The sequence below is a fragment of the Marmota marmota genome, unplaced genomic scaffold (genome assembly GCF_001458135.2).
Source record: "Marmota marmota marmota unplaced genomic scaffold, marMar, whole genome shotgun sequence".
NCBI classification, from domain to species: domain Eukaryota; kingdom Metazoa; phylum Chordata; class Mammalia; order Rodentia; family Sciuridae; genus Marmota; species Marmota marmota.
In genome coordinates, this window is record NW_025999962.1 from 3,057,570 (window position 1) to 3,067,174 (window position 9,605).

The following is a 9,605-nucleotide window of genomic DNA, read 5'->3' on the forward strand; positions in this document are numbered from 1 at the left end:
CGGGGCCGCGCGTCCTCCCTCCCGCCGCCCCCGCGCGGCCCCGGGACCCTCCCTCCGGCACCCAGGCCGCGGGGACGCGCTGCCACGGCTGCGGGCGGCGCGGGGCCCTGGCCCCCCTGCAGGGGCGCGCAGAAGGGGGCCCTTCCGGGCGGACTCGCCCCAGGCCCCCAGCCTCGGCCCCCGCGAAACCCGATCCCCCTCCACTCGCCGCGGGGGGGCTCAGGATCAGGGCTAGGGCGCCTGGCCCGCGGAAAGGACTCGCGCCCGGACGCAGGCAGCCAGGGCCGCCGGGACCCCGGCTTCCAGTGTCCTAGGCCCCCTGGAGCGGGCCCACTCGGGGCTCCCCGGGTCTGCTCGTTTCCCGCGCATCGCTGCAGGTCCCTCGCCTGTCCCAGCTGGACCCAGAAACCCTATGGAGAGGAGAGTTTTGAGGCTGGGAAGCCATGGAGCAGCTTGCAGGGCCTGTGGGAGCCGATTTGTGCTTAATTCGTAACTGCATCCAGTGGTTACTGAGGACGAGATGGTCTGCCTGAAACAAATAGATTTCTTTAAAAACACACACAAAAAAAACCCCAAAACCAAACAAACTAGTACAGGTAAAGATTTGGGTCCCCGGGAGGAGAACCACAGGTACTCTATTTAGCTGAATGTATGGATTCCAGGGTTCACAGTTCTGCTCCGGGGCTCTTTCCAGCAGAAATACACGTGCACACTAGCAGACAGGGACGGTCACAGTGGCACTGCTCAACAGAGCTCCCGAGTGGGAGTGACAGCATGGTCACAGGAGCACAGCAGAGTGGATCCACCCTCAGTGTCCACGCAGGGGGCATGGAGCACAGTGCACTCTAAAAAGCAAAGGAGCACAGCTCCACAGGGTGATCACAGTCAGAGCAGCAGTGCCAGCCACAGAGCAGCACTGACACGTGGTTCCATTTATAGGAAGAACAAGCACAGGCCAGAAATCAGGGGACTGCTGATCACTAGATTGGGTTAGGGACTAGAGGGAGCATGAGGGGCTGGCTTCTTAACCTAGGTTCTGGATACAAGGTTGGGTTCAGTCTGAAGTTTTGTCAAGCTGCTCACTTACAAAATGTGCCCCCACCCATTTCCTTCCTTCCTTCCTTCCTTCCTACCTTCCTTCCTTCCTTCCTTCCTTCCTTCCTTCCTTCTTTTTCTACCAGGGATGGAACCCAGAGGCTCTTAGCCACTGAGCCACATCTCCAGCCCTTTTTGCTTTGAGACAGGGTCTGGCTAAGTTGCTTAGGGCCTTGCTAAGTTGCTGAGGCTGGCTCTGAACTTGCCATTCTCCTGCCTCAGCCTCCCGCCCGCCCTTTTTTCTTAAGATGGGGTCTCACTATGTTGCCCAGGCCCGTCTGGAATTCCTGGGTTCAAATGATCCTCCTGCTTCAGCCTCCCAAGTAGCTGGGACCACCAATGGGCACCACCACACCCAGCTGCCCTTTTCTGAATGTTAAATTTAAAAAGTCAAAACCAAAGAGACAAAAGGCATTTTCCCACAAGATGCCTCACACACTGGAGGTTTGCAGAGAACCCAGGAAAGCTCATGAAGGGCACCTGCCACTAACTGCCTGCTTGGTTACGGAGACCTCCCTGACAGTGGACATGGGAATTGCTGTTAAAAGCTAAGCAGTTGGGTGGGAAGGGAGGGGGGGAGCCTCTGCAAAGGCACGGAGGCACCAGAGACCCTGGGCAGCCTCAAAGGGGATCTGGTATGTTCTTGCTGGAGATGACGCCAGGCACCTAAGCATGTGCATGGACAGAGGGGCCCCTGAGCTGGGCAGACTGGGACTCTGTAGTACTTTGGTATTCTTTGGTCTTTTTTAAGCCATGGGAGAATAAGGGTATGTAGAGTCTAGAGGGCTAAGAGAGGGTGGCTGATGGGGAAGAGGTCCATGGGGCAGGAGGTCCTGGGCCCCCCCAGACAGGAGACTGGAAGAAATAGGCAGAGAGGTGGGAGGAAGGCTGGGGAGGGAGACATCCGTGAAGGGTTCAGAGAGGGAGTCTGGCTGGGGCTGCCCAGTAGAGCCCGGGATCAGTGAGGCTGGGCCTGAGAATTCCTGCCGGAGCCAGAGCAGGTGCCCCAGCGTCACCCTTTCTGAGGATGGGGAAGGAATGACCAGGCTGTAGGTGGCTGCAGAGGGGGTGGGGGTATAGACAGGGACAGGAGGAGTAGGTAGCTCATTCCTGTCCTCTGACTCCCAGCCCCGGGCTCCTCCGGAGGTGACTTTGTTCCTGTTTCTCACTGAACATCGAAGTGTAACCCGCCCCCCCCCCACTGGAACACCTAAAGAATGGACAGTGCCAGAGTTGAATCTCCTATCACAGGACAGTTCTGTCATTTAAATTTTGCAGGGTTTGAGTTGGGGTGGGGCTCAGGATGAGCGCTTGCCCAGCATGCTTGAAGCCCTGGGTTCCATCTTCAGCACTACAAAAAATTAAAAATTAAAAAAAAAATTTGTGGGCTTAGAAATTACTTTGCAGTGAAACCTGTGTGACCAGAACAGTCTGTATCTCAGTGGCTCCTAACATGGGTGCCCTGAAAGAGTGAAATGACTCTTTCAGGGTCATTTCAGCCAGAAATGGACAAATTCACTTTCAGGCCAACAGGCCGAGAAGCCCCGGGTCCCTCTACCGCCCCTCCAGATTGAGTAACATTGTGTTTGAAGTGGGCCACAGGCTGTCTTGTTTCAATGTGTCTTTTATCAGGAGCAATGGCTGGACTTCTCTAGTGCTAATGGACCATTTCTGTTTTCGTGTGACTTGTTCACAACTTTTACTCATTTATATAATGGCATGATTATGTATAACAGGAAAATCTAGGAAAAGGCAGTGTCCAATGCTAGCCCATGTATGGTCCATAGGGTTGGATTCAACTACCATAGATCAGTATTCAGTGACTCAACAGAATATCATGCTATTGTTGAAAAGGCAGGACAGGAGACCAAAGCAGCAATATGGTATTAGTGAACTAACTGCACGTGAAAATAGAGACCACATGAAGGGTGAGTGTGCAATCATGACGACGCACAAGCTGTATCCATGTCTCTAAGGACCAGAAGGAAACTAAATGAAAGTGGATGCCTCATTTGATGGGGGAAATTTTATTCTTAATTTCTTAAAAGTGTGATTTAATTTGTTTAGGGAACAATCAACAGGGGAATCGTTGTGCCAGAAACCTCGGGTGATGTAATTACTACACCTAAACTTGACCTGGCTTTCTTGGCAACCGAGGCAAACATCCCATTATGAGCACTGCTGTGGCTCCTGACCAAAGAAAGCGCACCGTGTTGTGTTATCAGGGGAGACCAGCGTGTTTCTGGCACAAAATTCTGATCATTTTCCTCCTGGGTCTTTATGTAAGAGTCAAGAAACTTGATAAGCAGCACATTTGCTTGCAGTTTGCAGAGAGAGAGGGAGAGACTGATCTTTGGACAGGTTTCCTGTGGGGTAGAAGGGGCGGAGGCCCCAGCCTCTGACCCAGGGTTTTGGGCAAGATGATACACACACACCCTGGAAATCTGCTGCAAGCAGGAAGTCATGTATTATGTCCACAGTGACAGTCCGGCACTCTTCCCCATCACAAACAGTTCTCCATCTGTTTGAAAGATCATGGCTGGCGCTCACGGGCTGTTGTTCCCAAGTTAATAGACAAATGCCTGGCCCAGCCTCCTGTGACCTTTGCACCGCAGTCTTTGTGCCTGAAGCTGCATTCCTTCCTCAAGGTTTCTGAGAGCAGCCACTGCCCTGCCCCTGCCCTTCCAGGCACACCTGGGCCCTTGACCCTTGTGCACCTTGCTAACCCCTCACTCACTGGCCACAGCGTCCTGGCCTTCACTGACCCCTAGAGCTCAAAGCACCAGCCTCCCTTCCCTCCTCTTTGCTTAGAGCAGACAGGAGTTCCAGACAGGCTCGAGCCAGGAGCTGCGAGAGCCCTGGGCCTGCCAGGTCCTTAAGCCCTCTCCAAGGCCGTCTTCTGGTTCTGTCTAAGCAGCCAGCTCCTTCCTGTCCTTCGGGTCTCAGCCAAGATGCACTGTTGAGAGTGCTGTTGCTGCTCATGCTGACCAAGGCCTTGGGCCTGGATGTCCCCTCTCTGCCCTGCACCACCTCCCTGTGGCCCTCTGCTGCAGCCCCCACTGTCCCTCCTTTCTGTTCATGTGCGGGCTTTTGCTCTGCCCCCTCGTCCCTGGGCTCCCTGAGGCACAGCCTGTGTCTGCCATCTTTGCCGTGGGCCTGGCTTCCTGAGCCACTTGCTGAGGGCGTGAATGGCTTTCTAGCAGCTGGCAACACGTGGTGCTAAGAAAGAGACCCAGGTGACGTCATGGCCACCACTGAGATGGCCTCTCTGCATTTTATAGCTGAGGAGGTGGCAGACCTAGTGTGGCTGCCCAGTCTCTGCCCTCTGCCAGTTGGGAGCTGGCCTGGGCTGTGGTCCACTTACTGTCCCTTTTGAATCCCTCCTCCACTAAAGATTTTCTTCACTGGGAAGGTCCTGGGCAAACCTGTGACCAGGCCCCAAAATGTGGGAGAATACCATGCTGTCCAGTGGGCTGTTGAAAAAGAGAAACCCCAAATTATTCCACACACATAAGATATGGAGAACCACCGCATTCCCCAAACCTCCAAGCAGCTGCTCCCTTCTCAGACCCGGACACCTTGTGCTGTGCCACCTACACCGGTCGGCCCTCCGAGGCTCTCCGAGTGCATGCGCATTCTCACAGTAAGTGGGCATGGGTGGCCGCTCTGCCATGGGCTCACGCTGGCACCTCAGACTTGCCCCTTGCTTTCAAGGGGTTCCTCCACATCAGTGACAACCCCCTGCCACCAGGGCAGGCAGGGACAGGAGGATGGCTGAGGAGGAAGAAGTAATCAAAGAAGGCTTCCTAGAGGAGGTAACCGGACGCCTGCGCTGGAGCCATCTTGGGGGTGAGTGGGGCTGGAGCAGGTCCAGGCCAGGGGGAGGGGAAGGGCCTGGGTGGGTGACAGACATCCCAGATGAGGGAGGAGCAGGCAGCGTTCAGGTCTGAGGATGGACGGTGCTGGGTAAAAGTAGTGGGTGCAGTTCCGCAGGACAGGCGTGGCCTGAGGAGGGGATGAGAGAGGGCAGGGCCACCACAGGAGGGGTTGAGGGGGAAGTGGGCTTAGGAATCCGGCAGGAACCCTCTGCCCGCTGGGCCCTGCCTGGGCCATCTTACTCTTCCGTCCAGGGGTTAGTTTCCATGGGTCTAGCGCCCAGTGACAGCCCACAGGAAGCGGCTCCCACTTCACAGCCGGGGGTGACCACCAGCTTCCCGTAGACCAGAGCCAGGATGCAAACCAGGCAGGTCTGGGTCCCCAGCTGTGTCACTGATAGGGGACAGACAAATGCAAGTGATGGGAACCTGAGGTTAGGGGAACAGTTCTGTAAACTGCACCCACTGTGCTGACCCCACATACTTTCATTTCAAGAAGCAATTTACGTGCAGCCCTGTTTAAAGGACTTAAGAGGCTTAAGAGGACAGGATGTGTCACATTCCTCAGCAAGCCACCGGTCACCTGCAGGAGAAATTCAGGCCTTCAAATAATGTTGATAAGAAGAACACAAGTCACTCTGAACTGGAATTCAGGGAGATAAGAATGATTCTCCCTAACCATAAATCCTCTAAGAAAAGATTCCAGTTAGAACCTGTCAACATGGGCCAGAGTGACCAGAGTTGTCGTGGCAGTGGGGACTGGAGAGTCTGATGTAATCCTGCTGTCAGGCAGACATCAAGAGGTAGACCTGGGTGGGACTCTCTGGAAACTTCTCTGGGATCCCCAATAAAGTGGAGCACAGGAGAAGCACCTTGTTGCTCTTCTCTCTGAGAGGACTCACTCTCTCCTGTGAGAGTGTCCCCTTCACCCTCTTCCCATCCCCTCTAGTAAACGCATTCCTGGTGCTCTAAGTGGCATGTCTGAAATCTTTCTGATTAGGCTGCAAGAATTGGGGTTTGAAGGTGGGGTCCTTATGCTGCCTCAGTTTCCCAGAAGGCCCCGGTCCTGTAACAACGCTACGCCATAGTGCCATTTAGCTCAGTGCCAAGTGGCTGCCTGGAGTTGTGGGTGGCACAGTGCCCCCACGTTCATATGCTGAAGTTCCCAGCCCCCGTACCTCAGAGTGTGATTGTACTTGGAGACAGGGTCTTTAAAGACCTTATGTCAGGGTGGGCTCTAATCCAACAGGACTGCTGTCCTTGTGAAAAGCAAGGATTAGGACACAGACCTGCACAGAGGGGGACCAGTGAGGACAGAGAAGACTCTTAAGGAGCCAACCCTGCTGACACGACACCTTGATCTTAGACTTCTGGCCTCCAGCACTGTGAGAAAATAAAGCCACCCCATCTGCAGTGCATGTTACAGCAGCCCAGGCAGACCAGGGCAGTCAGCAGAGAGAGAGGGAGGGACAGCCACCATGCTGGACCTGGGACACTATCACAGGCGTTGGAACCAGGAAGGAAGGGGGCACATGTTCCAGGATATTCTAGAACCTGAACCCTCCATGGATCAGAAGAAGAACATGGGCAAGTTCCAATAAAACACCATCACTTATTTGTATGTTGGAACAGTCTCGGGGGGGGGGCCACCAGAACAACGGCCCAGAAAACAAAAAGCCTGAGGAGGCCTCATGTCAGGGAGAGGGGCATGGTCCTCGGGCTGTCCCCACAGCAGTCAAGTGGAGCTGGATGTGCTTCTGGGGTAACAACCCAAAACAAGGAAGCAGAAAGGAAGTTTGCATGCCTTTCCTTGGGACAACACGGGACAACCTCAACTTCCTGCCTTCTTGGAGGAACCAACCCTGATGCCCAGGGCCCTTCCCTGGAGGCTGGGACAGTCCTTTCATCTGGCTTCTGTTTGGGCGCAGATTTGCCTTTAAAAAAAAAAAAAAAAATATATATATATATATATATATATATATATATATATATATATATATATTAGTTGTCAATGGACCTTTATTATTATTATTATTAATTCGTGGTGCTGAGAACGAACCCAGTGCCTCGCACATGCCAGGCAAGTGCTCCACTGAGCCCCAGCCCAGCCCAGCTCTGCCTTCCTCTGTGTTGGCCACTCTGAGCAGGAACGCGAGCTCTACCTTCCCGCCAGCGCAGGCTGTGGAGCAGGGCGCGCATCATCGCAGACGTCTGTCTTTCTCACTGGGATTGCCACAGAACCAGAGGAGGAGCGGACATCCCCTACAGAGTGGACACAAAACTGTGGTCCCAATGTCACCGTCTTGGAGTAATAACTGGGTATGATCTTGGTTGCCTCTGGTGGATTAATAACTGTGAGCTTGCGTGATAGCTGCGTCGAGATCAGCAATGGGCAGTTCACACAGACAGAGAAAACGGTGTGTGGGGGTACTGGACAGTCCAGGGGAGGGGACTGCATCCCACAGGACCCTGCAAGAGTAACTCAGCAGCTACTGGGACAAGTTGACCCTAATCACAAGATCATCTGAGTCTCGGACAAGAAGAAATATTTTTTGGAAACATGACCCTGGGCCAGTGGAAAGTTACTGGATGTCAGCCTCCCCCAGAGACTCAGCCCAGGCCTCCTCCCACTCATTTGGGGAGCAGCCTGTCTCCTTCAGCTGGAGCCCCAGGTTCTGCCTGGGTGCACGTTTGCTCTCCCTGGCTGGTTCCTTTTCCCTCTTCCCTGGAGTCGGAAGTCCCAGCTTCTGGGAACATCTGTACCTTGCAGCTTGGTGTCCTATGATCTAAATCCCCACTTCCTCCCACTCCTGCCCTGTTGTCTTCTATTCATTCCTCTTTTTATTTATTTTTTAAGATTCCACATATAAGTGAGACCGTGCATGTCTTTGTTCTGTGTCTGCCTTTCCCCCTTAGCATAAAGTCTTCCGGGTTCATCCATATGTGGGCACCTACGTTTTTATTTTTTTGGTGCTGGGAATAATCAAGCCCAGAGCTCCTGCAGGCTGAGCCTGGCCCACACCCCAGACCTAGCCTGCGTCTTTAGTTCTAAGCACTTTATATTTCTGTTGTCCTTCTGGGTGGAATATTTTTCATCATGTTTTCTAATTTGTTATTGCTGACATAAAGGAAAGCTCTAAGACTTTACCTGTTCACTGTGTACAACCATAGGAACATTATATATAATCATATTTATTGTCATGAGATTTATAATAGAAATATAATCATAAGTAGAAACTTGATAATGAATGTGTTAGAGAAACAGATAAGTAAATACAATGTGCCCCCCCCACACACTGCTGAATATGGAGTAACTACCTCTGTAAATAAGAAGATGGTTGCAACCAAGATACTTGGTTTTTAAATAAGATAGAAGTGAAAGCAGAACTTTAAATCTGTTACATGCTAGGCTTTGTTAAAATACATGTAAAGCGGATGTGGTGTTGCATGCCTGTGATCCCAGTGCCTTGTGAGGCTGAGGCAAGAGGATGGCAAATTCAAAGCCAGCCTCAGCAACTTAACAAGGCCCTAAGCAACTGAGAGAGACCCTGTCTCCAAAACACAAAAAGTAAAAAGGGCTGAGGATGTGGCTCAGTGGTAAAGCACCCCTGGGCTAAATCCCTGGTACCTAAACAAGTGAATATATAAAAATGAATTAATAAAATACATGTAAACATGGCTGAAACACTGGCAGCCTCATTAGGAATAATGGCATCTGTGTCTTTCTGCACAGAACACTTTTCGTACCGCACACGTATTACTACTCCACTAAAGAAGAAGAAATCTAGAGCAGGCGGTGCCTGTGCGTCTGCAGGGCCGTTTCTTCCCAAGGCAGAAGTCCTCTCTCTGCCCCGGAAAACTTGCCACTGGTTCTTTGTTTTTTCCTTTTAAAAAATTTATAATGTGCTTTTAACCATGACCACATTGCCTAAAACCAGGAACGTGGAGGCAGAAACTGCCCCCCCCCCACAGTCCCGTCCCCGGGCACAGGGAGTAGGCCAGGCTGTTTCCAGTATTCCACGTGCGTAGTTTACTCAGCTCGTCGCGGGATGCAGAGCTCTGCAACCTGATTTCTTTAATTAACATTCTGTCACAAACACCCCGTGGTCTCAGAGCCTCCCTGGCTGTCCCTCCGCAGCGGGTGACAGGCGCCGTCAGCTGTGAGGAACATCAGTTGGTCCCCCTGTGGGCCGTTCGGGTTGACTCCAGTTCCTCTGCTGTTATAGGAAATACTGCGAAGACCATTTATTTGTCCGTATTTGGGGTTATTTCTTTGGGATGTGTTCCCAGAAGTCAGATGAAGGGGTCAAAGGGCATGCTTGCTCTAATGAGCAGCCCTCTCTAAGTTGGCCTGGTCACCTGCTGCTTGCTGGAAGGACACATGGTTCCAATTAAAGGCCCACAGCCTCCCCGGGGTTCTAGCCACAGGTACAGGGGAGTCCCTGGGACCTGCACAAGCAAGCTTGTTAAGCTAAATTGTCAGCGCAGAGAGTTTCCTGATAGTGTTTTTCCAGAGGACTCAAGAATCTCCATGTTGGGGCTGGAGATATAGCTCAGTTGGTAGAGAGCTTGCCTGGTACGCACAGGGTCTGGGTTCAATCCCAGCACCAAAAAAAAAAAAAAAAAAAAAACTTT